We start from the raw sequence: 15,223 nt of genomic DNA on the forward strand, positions 1-15,223 counted from the left end.
AACTCTCAGGACACTTTCTTTAAGGTCTTTTCTTGCTTTTACTCCGAATCTTATGTCGATATACTTGTCGTTTGACTTGTAGACATTTTCTCTATACTGCTGTTGATTTTTTATTTCAAGAAAGGAGGGGGGAGGATATAAGCATTTGTTAGAGTAAGAGTTGCAAATACCTCAACGACATTAAACTTGATTGTGACCTTTGGATCAATAGGGGGTCATTTATCAAGGTCAAGGTCATCCAAAAAGAGAGAGAGATAAACTTGAGATTAACACTTGAAGCTGAATCTAGATAAAGGTAATGAATATTTCTTTATTACTTTTTGAGTAAGGGGTCAAAGGTCAAGGTCAAATATAAATCGACAATTTCTCTAGTTTTCCAATGACCTTGACCTACTCTTCAAGGTCAAAGGTCAAAACATCTCATGCAGTTGTGAGTCATGGACATTTTCTCTACACCACGCCGTTCAAAGGGAGGTAACTGCAATTTATCTAAGCTATCTAAATTGCGTAGAAATTGATTTGGTAGGGAAAAATCGCTATTTCTTAGATCCATTCAATTAATATTCAATGTAAATAAAATTGAAATAAACTCTACATACAAAGGAGATCAAGAATACTTGGTATTAAAATTTCGTATTTGAGCAGGAGAATCGAATGCTATTGACAAAAAGTGAAGAACTACCCAATACAAGCTTTGATTAGTTTTCATGCTCATCAGCACCTAGATTTCAGACAGAAATGTAGTTGTTGCCGATACTCATTAGAATTTCATTATATACTTCAGAGACTCACTGTTAAACACTCAGGACACTTTCTTTGATGTGTCTTCTACTGCAATCTTTAAATTTCATGTCAATCTGTGTCGTCGTTTGAACTGTAGAAAATTTTTCTAGGTTCCTATTGATTTAAAAAAAAAAGAAAAAAATAGGGGGGGGCAATATAAGCATTTGTTCAAGTGAGAGATGTAAACATCCCCACGGACTCAAGCTTGATTGTGACCTTTGGGTCAATGGGGTCAAAGGTCAAGGTCATTTATCGAGGTCAATGGTCAAGGTCATTCAAAAACCTTTTAAACTCGACCTTAACACTTGAAGCTGTATCAAGCTAAATACAAGAGGCCCATGGGCCACATCGCTCACCTGAGAAGCTTTGACCATTCTATTCTAAACCAGATTTCCCCCTTGTTATACATAATGCATCCCCACTCTACCCCACTGATCATAATTTAGACATTTTGAAATCTACACTACCCCACGATCCTTCCATGGGCACATATGTTTCAGCATTTTTGGCCCAGTGGTTCCTGAGAAGAAGATTTTCAAAGATTTTTCCTATATATTTCTATGTAAAACTTTCTTCCCCTATAATGGCTCCGCCCTTCTCCCGGGGGTCATGATTCCTACAATTTAGAATTTACACTACCCCAGAATGCTTCCACATAAGCTTCACTTTTTCTGGCCCAGTGGTTCTTGAGAAGAAGATTTTCAAAGATTTTTCCTATATATTTCTATATAAAACTTTGATTCCCCATTGTGGCCCCGCCCTTCCCCCGGGGGTCATTATTTGAACAATTTAGAATCTACATTATACCAGAATGCTTCCACATAAGTTTCAGCTTTTCTGGCCCAGAGGTTCTTGAGAAGAAGATTTTCAAAGATTTTTCCTATATATTTCTATGTAAAACTTTGATACCCCATTGTGGCCCCGCCCTTCCCCCGGGGGTCATGATTTGAACAATTTAGAATCTAAACTACACCAGGATGCTTCCACATAAGTTTCAGCTTTTCTGGCCTAGTGGTTCTTGAGAAGAAGAGTTTCAAAGATTTTTCCTATAGATTTCTATATAAAACTTTGATTCCCCATTGTGGTCCCACCCTTCCCCCGGGGGTCATGATTTGAACAATTTAGAATCTACATTATACCAGGATGCTCCCACATAAGTTTCAGCTTTTCTGGCCTAGTGGTTCTTGAGAAGAAGACTTTCAAAGATTTGTTCTATATATTTCTATGTAAAACTTGGATTCCCCATTGTGGCCCCGCCCTTCTCCCGAGGGTCATGATGTGAACAATTAAGAATCTACACTATACCAGGATGCTTCCACATAAGCTTCACTTTTTCTGGCCCAGTGGTTCTTGAGAAGAAGATTTTCAAAGATTTTTCCTATATATTTCTATATAAAACTTTGATTCCCCATTGTGACCCCGCCCTTCCCCCGGGGGTCATTATTTGAACAATTTAGAATCTACATTATACCAGGATGCTTCCACATAAGTTTTAGCTTTTCTGGCCCAGTGGTTCTTGAGAAGAAGATTTTCAAAGATTTTTCCTATATATTTCTATGTAAAACTTTGATACCCCATTGTGGCCCCGCCCTTCCCCCGGGGGTCATGATTTGAACAATTTAGAATCTACACTACACCAGGATGCTTCCACATAAGTTTCAGCTTTACTGGCCTAGTGGTTCTTGAGAAGAAGAGTTTCAAAGATTTTTCCTATAGATTTCTATATAAAACTTTGATTCCCCATTTTGTGGCCCCACCCTTCCCCCGGGGGTCATGATTTGAACAATTTAGAATCTACATTATACCAGGATGCTCCCATATAAGTTTCAGCTTTTCTGGCCTAGTGGTTCTTGAGAAGAAGACTTTCAAAGATTTTTCCTATATATTTCTATGTAAAACTTGGATTCCCCATTGTGGCCCCGCCCTTCTCCCGGGGGTCATGATGTGAACAATTTAGAATCTACATTATACCAGGATGCTTCCACATAAGCTTCACTTTTTCTGGCCCAGTGTTTCTTGAGAAGAAGATTTTCAAAATTTTTCCTATATATTTCTATATGAAACTTTGATTCCCCATTGTGACCCCGCCCTTCACCCTGGGGATCATTATTTGAACAATTTAGAATCTACATTATACCAGGATGCTTCCACATAAGTTTTAGCTTTTCTGGCCCAGTGGTTCTTGAGAAGAAGATTTTCAAAGATTTTTCCTATATATTTCTATGTAAAACTTTGATACCCCATTGTGGCCCCGCCCTTACCCCGGGGGTCATTATTTGAACAATTTAGAATCTACACTACACCAGGATGCTTCCACATAAGTTTCAGCTTTTCTGGCCTAGTGGTTCTTGAGAAGATTAGATTTTCAAAGATTTTTCATATTTATTTGTATTTAATACTTTGTTTCCCCATTGTGGCCCCACCCTTCCCCCGGGGGTCATGATTTGAACAATTTAGAATCTACATTATACCAGGATGCTCCCATATAAGTTTCAGCTTTTAAGGCCCAGTGGTTCTTGAGAAGAAGACTTTCCTACATATATTTAAATGTAAAACTTGGATTCCCCATTGTGGCCCCGCCCTTCCCCCGGGGGTCATGATGTGAACAATTTAGAATCTACACTATACCAGGATGCTTCCACATAAGTTTCAGCTTTTCTGGCCCAGTGGTTCTTGAGAAGAAGATTTTTTAATGACCCAACCCTATTTTTCTCTTTTCTTGATTATCTCCCCTTGCGAGGGGATATGTTCCTTCATTTTAACAATTTAAATTCCCCTTCACCCAAGGATGCTTTGTACCAAGTGTGGTCAAAATTGGCCCAGTGGTTCTTGAGAAGAAGTCGAAAATGTGAAAAGTTTACAGACGGACAGACAGACGGACAGACGGACGGACATTCTTTGACGGACGGACGGACGACGGACAAAATGTGATCAGAAAAGCTCACTTGAGCCTTCGGCTCAGGTGAGCTAATAAAAAAAATAACTCTTGGGCCAAAGGTCAAAGGTCAAGGTCAAACATCAAACTCAAAGGTCAAGGTCATGTGGCATATATAAGCAATTTAAATACTTTTCCAATGACCTTGACCTTTTGACATTAGGTGTTGTTTTATTTCTTATAATTGTAAGTTTTCGTTGTTTTTATTTCTTTTAATTTATTTTTGGTGGCGCTGACATATTTCAAAACTACTAATTAGATGCAATAAAGTAATGAAAAAAAAATTGGAAAGAAAAAAGTTGGCATTGTCAAATCACATCCTGTGACGACCGGAAGTGACGGCGGAGACATTTATCCCTATATCTGTTGTTCACTCGTCAAAGTTTATTATTCTTATAAGTTAAGTGTCTTGATGTGTTACCATAACCAAGATCTGGCTATGTTAACTACTCAGTTGAGGATAGGAAATCATGAGACCGGAAATCAATTTTTAACAGATATTTGTAGTTACTCTAGACATTTGCAGTCTGAATTACATGTTCTAAAATCATTTCAAATACTCTTTCTATAAAAGATATTTATGGGATAGTATGGAACTCAAATTATGCAGTTTTTCTCTCATAACCGGAAGTTGCCGTTTTTGTTTCTGGTGGGACGGACATATATCAGAACAACCAATAAGATGCAATAATGTGATGCCGAGAAGTATTCCAAAAAGAAAAGCTGAAATTTCTGATTTCTTTGATCACTTCCTGTGACGACCGGAAATGACGGCGAACGATCTTAACCCTTATGGTTTTGCCTACTTATCAAGATCTATTACTCATTCAAGTTTGGCGTCTCCATCTCTTACCGTTTCCGAGATCTCTTTGTGATAACTTCTCATATTGAGGAAAGAAAATCACGCGACCGGAAGAGAAGTTTACAAAGATATTTGAGGTTACTGTAGACATTAGCAGTCTATATCAAATATCTAAAAATCACTACAAATACTTTATGTATAAAAAATATTTATGGGAAAGAAAAATACACAAATTATGTAGTTTTTCTCAGTTTATAACCGGAAGTTGTCGTTTTAGTTTCCGTTGGGACTGATATTTTTCAAAAATACAAATAAGATGTTATAATGTGATGCAAAAAATGTTTCATGCAAGAAAAGTTAAAAATTTTGATTTTTGGATCACTTCCTGTGACGACTGGAAGTGACGGCTGACGATCTTATCCCAACTGAATTTGCCTACTTATCAAGATCTACCACTTATATAAGTTTGGTGTCTTAATCTCTTATCGTTTACGAGATCTCGCTATGATAACTTCTCATTTTGAGGACAGGAAATCATGCGACCGGAAGTGAATTTTCCAAAGATATTTGACGTTACTGTAGTCATTTGCAATCTGAATAACATATCCAAAAATCATTATAAATACTTTATCTATAAAAAATATTTATGGGAAAGAAAAATACTGAAAATATGCAGTTTTTCTCTCATAACCGGAAGTTGTCGTTTTTGTTTCCGGTGATACTGATATATTTCAAAACTACAAATAAAATGCTATAACGTGATGCAAAAAAGTTTCAAAAAAGAAAAAGTTGAAATTTTCGATTTCTTTGACCACTTCCTGTGACGACCGGAAGTAACGGAGGACGGACTTAAACATATTGCACAAATCTACTTGTCATGATCTATTATTCCTGAAAGTTTCGTGTCTTAATCTGTTACCGTTCCTGAGAAATCGTCCGGACATGATCTTTTGTAAAAACGGAAATCGGACATATTTGACGACCGGAAGTGAATTCTGAAATACTGAAAACTACATTTGAAAGATATTTTCATTTTCTATCACCCCTGAAAATTTCATGAGAATCTGTCAGTCATCTCTGAGAAATCGTCAAAAAAAGAAATTTCAAAATTAAAAAAAAATAATAATAAAAAGAAACAGTAGAATCACTATAAGGTCTTCCGTCTGAAACGGAAGACCTTAATAAGAAACAGAGTAAAAACAATATGTTCCCCAACTTCGTTTGGGGAACATAAAAATCTACTTTTCTATTCCAGGGGCTTTATTTATTTTTGTTTAATATGTTTTAAGAATTTTTTCACTCATATTGCCAGCACCTACTGCAAATCATAGAGATTTCAATTCATAAGGTCTCAACTGAAGAACCGGTTTAAACATCCACAGTAGGATTCAAACCCATGAGTTAAAGATCAACTCCTTACTCCTGGCCAATACTCTAGAGCTGGTGCTCTCAACACCGCACCATGCATGTGTCCTTAAACCTATAGTATACCTAAATCCACCACATAGGGTGTACAGAATTTGTAAAAAGACAGAAACTTACTCTAGTTTTGGCAATGCTTTCTTCTCATATCCTTCTGCATTGAGTGCCAGGAATTCTTCATTTAGTATAGGGCTGTTCATCTCAAACGGCTGAAAAATTAATCACAAGGTATCGGATATTTCATGATTCCAGGGTCAATTTAACATTTTAGTACTTTGTAAACGAAACAAAAGACAGGTCTTAAAACAATGTATTTTATTAAGTTACTATGCTGTGAATAAAATCCATTGTTTTAAGACCTGTCATTTGTTTTGTTTGTTTCATTACTGTGCTGTTTCTAGAAAAAAATTCTCTATTTGATGGTGACTTTTTAAAAATAGGAGGATGAAGGAGGGGGAGGAGGCATCATGTTAAACAATTGCAATAATTTAGCCCCTCTACAATTTTTGTATCTGATCCCCCCCCCCAAAAAAAGTCACTTTAATTATCTTACCACATTCCTCTCTTTGATCTTCTTCATGCAGTATGCTGGGGTGGCATCAAGGTAAATACATAGATGTGGCGCCCAGAGATAATGAAACGAACCCTCCACGTAATCCTCAAACTGCTCGTACACTAAAAATAGACCATCCACAGAATAGAGTTTAACACTAAACACAGTCATACAAAATAGATTTTAAAGCTGACATGAATTCTTGAAAACGCAACATTTTCATCTATGTACGACTTGTTTCATACCAACTATAGCCGTATTCCGCCATATTTCTTTCCGATACCTTGTCTCATTGTAACGATGTATACCCCAATGCGCTCGTTACACTTGAATGATTTTTTGGATTGGGTATCGACTTGTGCACATCTCCGATGGTAAAGCATATGAGAACACATGAGGTGATCAAGACATTTTAAAAAAAAAATAAACAACATAATAAACATATTTTTTAATAATTATTGATTTGAATCAAAAGAAAAAAAATTGCAAGTTTGGAAGAGAAATTTAGATGCATGAGTACGTATTTTTACAGTGCGCCAATTTATGCAGAATAAACTTGAAACAAAAAGCAGTAAAATTTGCAAACACATTCTGAAATCATATCATTTGAATGGAACAAAACAACCAACGTCTTTGATTTGCAGGTCCTATGCAATTGATGCAAATCGAGAAAACGCCTCGAACGCTGTAAACGTACCCATACCTGGTAATAAGGTTACTGCATCGGTTCGAAGATGTGCACAAGTCAAGTGATATTCACCCTGAATTCCATTTATTGAAATATGCATCACAAAAAAGAAATAAACTCCATAAAAGCTCAATAGTAAACACACTGTCATTACTCCGTACACACCAGCACGACGATACACTTAGTCCGTGCTGATCAGATTTTGGTCAGGGAAAATATCAAAAGTGGAAAGAGAAGTTATTTGATATTTGCGCGGCTGAAAGGGGGGGGGGGTATTATAACTGATGTTCATAAGCTATAATTGTGAATTGTTTATCTACACGTAGTTCTATAATATACGTTCTATACAAAGTCATGTATATAGTCTGCAGTTGGTTTGCGTCGCAAAATTCATTTGTCAATTATAACTGATTATTTTAGTACTAATCTCAAATCTAAACCAAGTAATTTGATGTACGGCAATAATTTACTTAAAATCTTAAAAGCAATTAACCAGAATACAAATTCTTATGTGTACATCTATACATTCTTTAACACATACACACACGGAGAAAGGCCATCCCCTGTTCAGATTGACATTTAGGCATTTGATTTTTTGGACCGGGGGGGGGGGGGGGGGGCATACAAAAATAATTGACATGACCGTTATTTAAATATTCTTGGAAGACAGACATTTCTTCCGAATTCAGTTTTGAGATTTTTTAAAAATGTGTCACTCCGACCACAAAGTATGTGCATTTTGAGGAATGTACCGTAACTGTTTTATGATTATGTTGTTACAGGAAGTATTTCGATATTTCAGTATCCCCGCCTGATAGTCTAGGTATTTTTTTTATTTATATATAAATTATTTCTGTAGGTGAATTTGGGAGATAATTTGAAAAGCTAGGGTAGGGATACTTGTCACTGGTTGAATACGGATAATTATTATTTATTCTTTTGTATATTGAACTCTCTCTCTTTCTGTCTGTAACCACCCGTTGGGGCAAAGGTATAAAATCCTACGCACTTTGTGCTGTACCATTTATTATGCCTTAGAACAGATCAAGGATTTTTTTTAGGCGGGATGTCGAAACTTCATAAATTGAATAACAATTTTACTTTGGACAGGAAATTAACCCAAACGCCCAAATTGAAAGAGAAACTAGACGTACATGTATTATGAGCAATGAGCTCACTAAAAAGAAACCTGCCTCCCATATGGTTATAAGGGCAAAGTCCATATTCCGCTAAATTCATACGTGTCAGATCAAAAAGTAAAATAGGGGGTGTATAATGGTAAAACGTAATAAACTTAAGATTCTTTGAAAGTTTCATTAAATTTCTCTACGTGGTATAAGAGGATTTGCGGATAAGAGATGGGTACCCCAAAGCATAACAGACAGACGAACGGACATAACGATTACTATATAACCTCCCACTTTTCAGGCGGGGGATATAATAAACGTGAAATATACATCACAGGAATGGGAACATTGGGAACCTTCTCGATGCATACCCTCTCAAACGTATGTGTCGAACTTGGACAACAGACAAGAGAATTTTTAAAAAGCTAGTTTTAGGTAGAATGTGGAATTCTCACGAGGAGTTTACTCTCTCTTCCTATATGCTTTTTCTAATAATCATTAAATAAATTATTTATGCCTAGAAAAATTCACATTAAATTCTATTCTTCATTATCATTGTACCAAAGAATCAAACTCGTTTGTTATACCCCACGCGTGAGGTATAATGTTTTTGACCCGTCAGTCAGTCTTTTTTTTTTTTTTTTTTTTTTTTTTGGTCAGCGCAACTTCTCATAAACCACTGTACAGAGTTTTGTTGAACTTTGCAGATATTTATAGGAGACAATGTGTGTGTACGTAGATATGCACATCACCAGGAAATTTCGAATTCTTTATTTTTTCGGGAATTTCCGCACTTTTACATTTAGATTTTGGCTATATCTTGAATATAGAGGTGAGCAGTTTGTCAGCGCAACTCCTCATAAACTGCTGCACACAATTTCGTCAAACTTTGCAGATATTTAGGACACAATGTGTATAGATGTGCATATTACAAGGAAATTACGATTCCTTTATTTTTTTTCTGGGAATTTCAGCACTTCGACTTTTGGGGGAGTGTGGGGTATGTGAACGTGGTCACTTTTTCTTTCAAAGTGCATAAAATTATAAATAACTTTAAATCAAATTATATTAGGTCTAATAAAGCCAATACACAGTATTTATTTGAAAATAATTGATCATAAAGAAATCCAATCTGTTTCAGACGTTTTCCTTACATTAATTTTATGAGAGTGTTATGCATGACTGTTTTATTACACCCCCCCCCATATCATGGGAAAATATCTTCAAAAGGTGAATGATTCGTGATAATGCCTGCTTTTTTTTTGAATTTGTTGAAGTTAAACCATGTACTTAATCGTAAATTTTAATTACAACATGTACAGACAAGAGTAATGTTATTTTTGAAAAAATTACTTGCAATTTTTTTTTTCAATCAACGTACCCCACTGAGCTTTCAACCTTTGATATTTTCCCTTACCAAATAAAATGATCGGCATGGGCCACGTGTGTCCAAGCATCTTTTACTGTTGAGTTAGCAATGGATTACATGACTTCTGAGATGCATTTTTCAATAAAAGTAAAATAGGATAATTCTTTCGACATGTGCACATCCCTGTAACGATAGCAGTAGTCAGGTAAATGTTTTTTATCACTGCGTTTGGCGCGTTTTCTCGACCTGCATGGGTGTTTGGTGTACTTGTATGTATTCCGTGTCAGTTTATTTTCTATATTGCAGCAAATGCATTCAAAAATAATTTAATTCTCGGTATAGTTTTATTTTTTGTTGAATTTTTACTTTTCAAACATGTATTTGGTCAGTTTATGGATTTCTAAAAACTTTGTTATCGGAGATGTGCACATATCGACAGTCAGGCTACAAAATCACTCAAGTGAAGCAATCGTACAAGGCTATATATAGCAGGTACAGGTGACCAAAAATTTTCAATTAAATATGGCGGAATCGAAGATATATGGCGGACAAAGGTGTACAGGAATGTAGTAAGTCGTACAAAGATGAAAAATGATGGCTTTTTAAGAGTTCATGTCAGCTTTAACTCTGAAAATAAACCATCCACAAAATAAATTTTAACACTAATAATACACCGTCAACAAACTAGTGCAGTCTAAGTAATTTTTTTTAATCAGAATTTTTCAGTTATTTCCCGATCATGAAAAGGAGCACATGGCATGAGTGACTGGTCTGCAGGGCCTGGGGATGCTCACTCCTGCATGGCACCTGATCCCACCTCTGATGTTTTGGAGGTCCGTCTTTGCTCTGCTCCTATTTTGTATTGTTTTATGGACTTTTGTACTGGAATCTGGTCGTTATCTCCACATGTTTCATTAAAGTTCTCAGACAAGAGTATTTCAAGGGAGATTTTCCTCTAAGAGAAAAATAATCAAATGTCTGTTCGTAAACTTTTTATGAATCATGTAAATGCCTCTAATACCATTTTAATCAATTTAAGCTACTTTTTGGCATTCTCTAACCCAATTCTCTTTCTTAAGCCACTGATAGCACTTTTAGAGTTAAACTGTCTTCTGTACAGTGCTGTACAGCCAAATATTTTTTTTTGTTCTAATTTTCATTACTTGAGGAAAAAAGGTCCATTCCTGGGAATTAGATTCAGTCTGTGGTTGACAATTAAAGTGTTGAGTTGTTAACCCTACACATTTAAAATTTTACAATTTTTTCAGGACAATTTATTATTAATTTGGGCTGTTTATCAGTTACCAAAAAAAAAACAACAAACAAAACAAAAAAAAAAGCAATGAAAATTATCCCCCATGAAATTACTATTTTTACTGTTTATCACTATATATCCCCATCATTTATTCTTTATTACACTGATTAAAATCTACTCTTACCCATATATTCCTATCAAAAACTATGTATGTTAAACAGAAGTAAGATTAAAACATATTTTTGGTTACCTCTTTTATTGTACAGTTTCTTTTTCAGCATGGCATAAGAGAAGGCTATGTCACTGTATAAATTTCTCGACAGGACCACTCCTTGTCCTTGAAATAGAAAACACAATGAAATATTATTGTCATTATTTCCTGCAATCTATTAAAATTAGATCTTTGATTTGCTCCAGTTAGATTGCTACACAAAGTTGTGTAGCGATCTAGCTGGATCAGATCAACATGATCAAAGATCTAATTTTAATTAGATTGTATATCCTGATTCCAACTATGGATATCAAATTAAATGACAATTACATATAAATATGTGGGGGAAAAAATCATTTAATAGTCACATTGTGCGACTAAATTCTTTTGTTTCTTTCTGTACAGAAAAATATGAATATAAAGTTCAGTTATCATATATCTTACCATGCTCAATATATGTTCTTAAAGATAAATTACATGGAAAAATAGACTGGCGTTTGAAAAATTGGAGAAAAGGATAGGACCTTTGAACATGAAGCCCCAATTATAGACAACCAGAATTACATGCTCATTTTGACCATACTGTAAACCAACTTTTATTCACGTGAGCATCTGCATTGTGAATGTTTGCATGTCGCCAATCGGGTATTTTAAATTTCATTTGTAAAATCTTTTGTGTGTTTCTAGAGCTCTTCAGTACAAAAAAGGCTACCAAAATTCACCCTAGTTTAGCCACAGTAAATCGTGAAATAAAGTTGTCGCAAATAAAAGTTCTTTGACAGTCGTCATACCTGTATTTACTAAGTGTTTCAGAGCATCAATATATATGTTTAGCCCTGATAAATCGCAAAATAAAGTTGTCACGCGTAAAAGTTGGTTGACAGTACTTTATCATACCTGTATTGACTATGTGTTTCAGGGCATCGATATATACGTTCCATCTGTAATAGTACATTTCCCATTGGGTCTTCATAATCAGCGAGTTGTCCTCCAACTTTTTGGTTGCCCAAAATGTTTCCAGGCTGTTGAACATTGTACGGTTTGGGGCACAAGCATTGACTTCCCTCATGTCGAGAAAATGACCCCTATAATTCCCTTGAAATGTAAATTTTGTCATAGTCAACATCTTCAATATACCGCAAATCAAATTCCTCTGCTATTTTCTTGGCCAAATCTTTCTTTCCTGTTCCGATATTTCCATCAACGATAATTACGATAGAGTTTTCATTCATACGATGAATGTTACTTTCAAAAGGCTGCCAGTAACAATTAAATCTGTGTTTGAAAGGCTTCTCCCGGGGAGGCAATGGAAACGGGTCGTTCTTCTACTGCAAGTTTGCGACCTGAGTGCAACCTGGCAGAACTGCAGCAAGAAGCGGTGCTTTGAGGAATCCTTTAGCACAACTGCTCCCTGATGTTAGTAACCGTGCGCCCAAACTCGCCATAATTATGGCAAAGTTTCCCTCTTCTTTCTAGTTTCTTAGCTCTCACCTTGAATACCGGAAGTTGACATGTATTCGGTATACCGTGCCCGATGCCGGTTTGTAACGTACTGTCGTACATAAAAATGTTGCAATGAATGTTTCTAAAAAGCTTGCCTGACTAAAGAAATCAATATTTAATTCAACAAGTATAGTACAAACATGATAGTGATAAACTGTTCATTCATTTTTTTTTATTTATATTTTTTGGGGGGTGGGGTGAGGGTTATTTTATTTTTAAAGATCGTAATTAATTTATTTTAACGTGAGTGACTAAATTAAATAAATCACTAAATCTTTTCGAATTCTGAGAATGGGAAGAAGTTAATGTAAACAACTAAACATCTTTTTTTTTACTTAGACAAAATAAATACAAATTTAGCATACAGTTCTTAACAGCTGTAAAATTAATTTGACCCTCTAACTCTAACATGTCTAACCCTGAAAACAAACAGTTTACTTAAAAATTCATTAATCATCAGGCATGAATTAATAGTAACAGGAGTGAATTTATGAATCATCAGCTTTTAAATTATTTATTTTTTCAAGAAATGACAATGATATTTCTATAATTATAATAAAAACAAAATGTGTTTGTGAAACACTATGCGCCCGGCGGCAAAAAATTTTAAAAAAACTATTTTCAGCAGATAAGTGAAAGTCAAGGTCACAAGGTCATTGACCTTGGTGTATTTGAAGAACTTCATTAGTGGAGTATGCACACCAAATAAATTTTGTGCGCAATAAATACAATTTTTTTAATGGGTGGCACTGTATTCTCCGATCTATCAATATATTTTTTCGGAGAGCTACAGATCTGCAGCTGGCAAAGGAACCAAAAAAAACTATTTTTAGCATACAGGTCACAGTCAAGGTCACAAGGTCATTGACCTTGGTGTCATTTGAAAAGGTTTTATTAGTGGAGTATGCATACCAAATATAAAGTCTCTATCTTTCATGGTTCAAAAGTTATGGCGAAGGTTAAAGTTTTCAGATGAAAAGCTATTTATAGCATAAAGATCACAGTCAAGGTCACAAGGCCATTGGCCTTAGTGTATTTGAAAGAGCTTATAAGTGGAGTATGCGTACCAAATATGAAGTCTCTATCTTTCATGGTTCAAAAGTTATGGCGAAGGTTAAAGTTTGCAGACAAACAGACATACATACAAACAAACAAACAAACAGACAGACAGGGCAAAAACAATATATGCCCCCGGGTCTATCTATCCGGGCCTAAAAATAATGGGGAGTGTCTTCTACTTTTCCACAAGAACATGATGGACTTGATATATAATGTTACACCTATAAAGATCAATATTTAATCACAGTTATGTCGAAGTCTGCTCAATGTGTGGTATATATTAGTATTTTTTCCAAAACTGAAATAAGGTGGAGCTACTGCTATTTTTTGTGCAATCGTTCTTTTAAAGTTAGATAGTGAGCCCGAGTTTCTTATTTCTAGCGATAGGCCTAATAAAATTTCCCTTCGTTAACTACAGTTGGTAAAATGATGATTTATAAGTTTGCAGTCTACACATGGGTATATTATAGTTTTGAGAGAGGTGGACACGTTGCAAAACGTAAATCAGGTATTTATCAAGAGATAATCAGGAACTAAATTATTATGAATCTTATACACAGATTAATCTATGTAGCTTGCGTCTATCACTTAGTGGCTCCCAGCCAGTTTTTAAATATAAAGTTTCTAGAAGCTAACAGAGTCAGACCAGTAACAATACGTACCGGCTGCTTGTAGTTGTAAATTTTCTAATTTTTTAGAATCTAACGTTGAACAACCTCCCCCCACTACTGAAACATATTCAAGCTGGGGGGGGGGGGAGGGTATAAAAAAAGAAAAGGGCCCTTAAATATTTAAGAAAATTCCAAATATGGCAATGAAAAGTTTTTTCGTATACGTGACATTTGGCGCGAAATGTTTGTGTCACACCTTTTTAAAACAGTTAAACAGGGGGAATAAAATTATAAGTTATAAGCACGCACATGTCCTCAAATTTGGGAAAAACATTAAATTAAGTCCACTTTTATACTTTTATTCAAACTCTATAGATGTAATTCCCTTTTTTTACAGAAAAAAGTATATTAATATTATTTATTTATTTATTTATTTATTTATTTATTTATTTATTTATTTATTTATTTATTTGTTTGTTTGTTTATTTACAAATATATAAAGAATATAAATGAATTATGCGTTACTCCCGGCACCTAACGTTTCTTTTTTTTTTTCTTCCTTTTAATAAAAGATATGCCCCCGTGGCCTACATGTATTACGGGGGTATTAGGTAGGGGTATATTTTTTTTAATAACTGAAAAGAAAAATAGTAACGTCAGCTGGTCTCTGCGGTTACATACGAGGGTTGTTCGAAAAGTTCGTGGACAGCTGTCATACCTTTTTTTTTTGACGTCATATGTTATCCAAATTTGGTGGAAAAATTTTTTTCAATAAATCCAAATGATTTGGTTTAATTTTTCCAAAATATAACGATTCATTCAAAACCTATCCAGATTTTGAAAATGCAAAAATCGGATCGGGGCAGGTAAAATTCAAAAATTACAGACAATACACTATATAATGT

The 15,223-nt window shown here is 35.0% G+C and overlaps 1 pseudogene; it reads right to left on the reverse strand.

The window, feature by feature from the left end:
• Positions 1-12,668, reverse strand: part of LOC134280163 (NADH dehydrogenase [ubiquinone] 1 alpha subcomplex subunit 10, mitochondrial-like) — a 24,136-nt pseudogene extending 11,468 nt beyond the window's left edge.
• Positions 12,669-15,223: the final 2,555 nt, after the last annotated feature.

Source organism: Saccostrea cucullata, unplaced genomic scaffold (genome assembly GCF_032062105.1).
Source record: "Saccostrea cucullata isolate Sc308-1 unplaced genomic scaffold, CSIRO_AGI_Scuc_v1 ctg429, whole genome shotgun sequence".
In the NCBI taxonomy this organism is placed as follows: domain Eukaryota; kingdom Metazoa; phylum Mollusca; class Bivalvia; order Ostreida; family Ostreidae; genus Saccostrea; species Saccostrea cuccullata.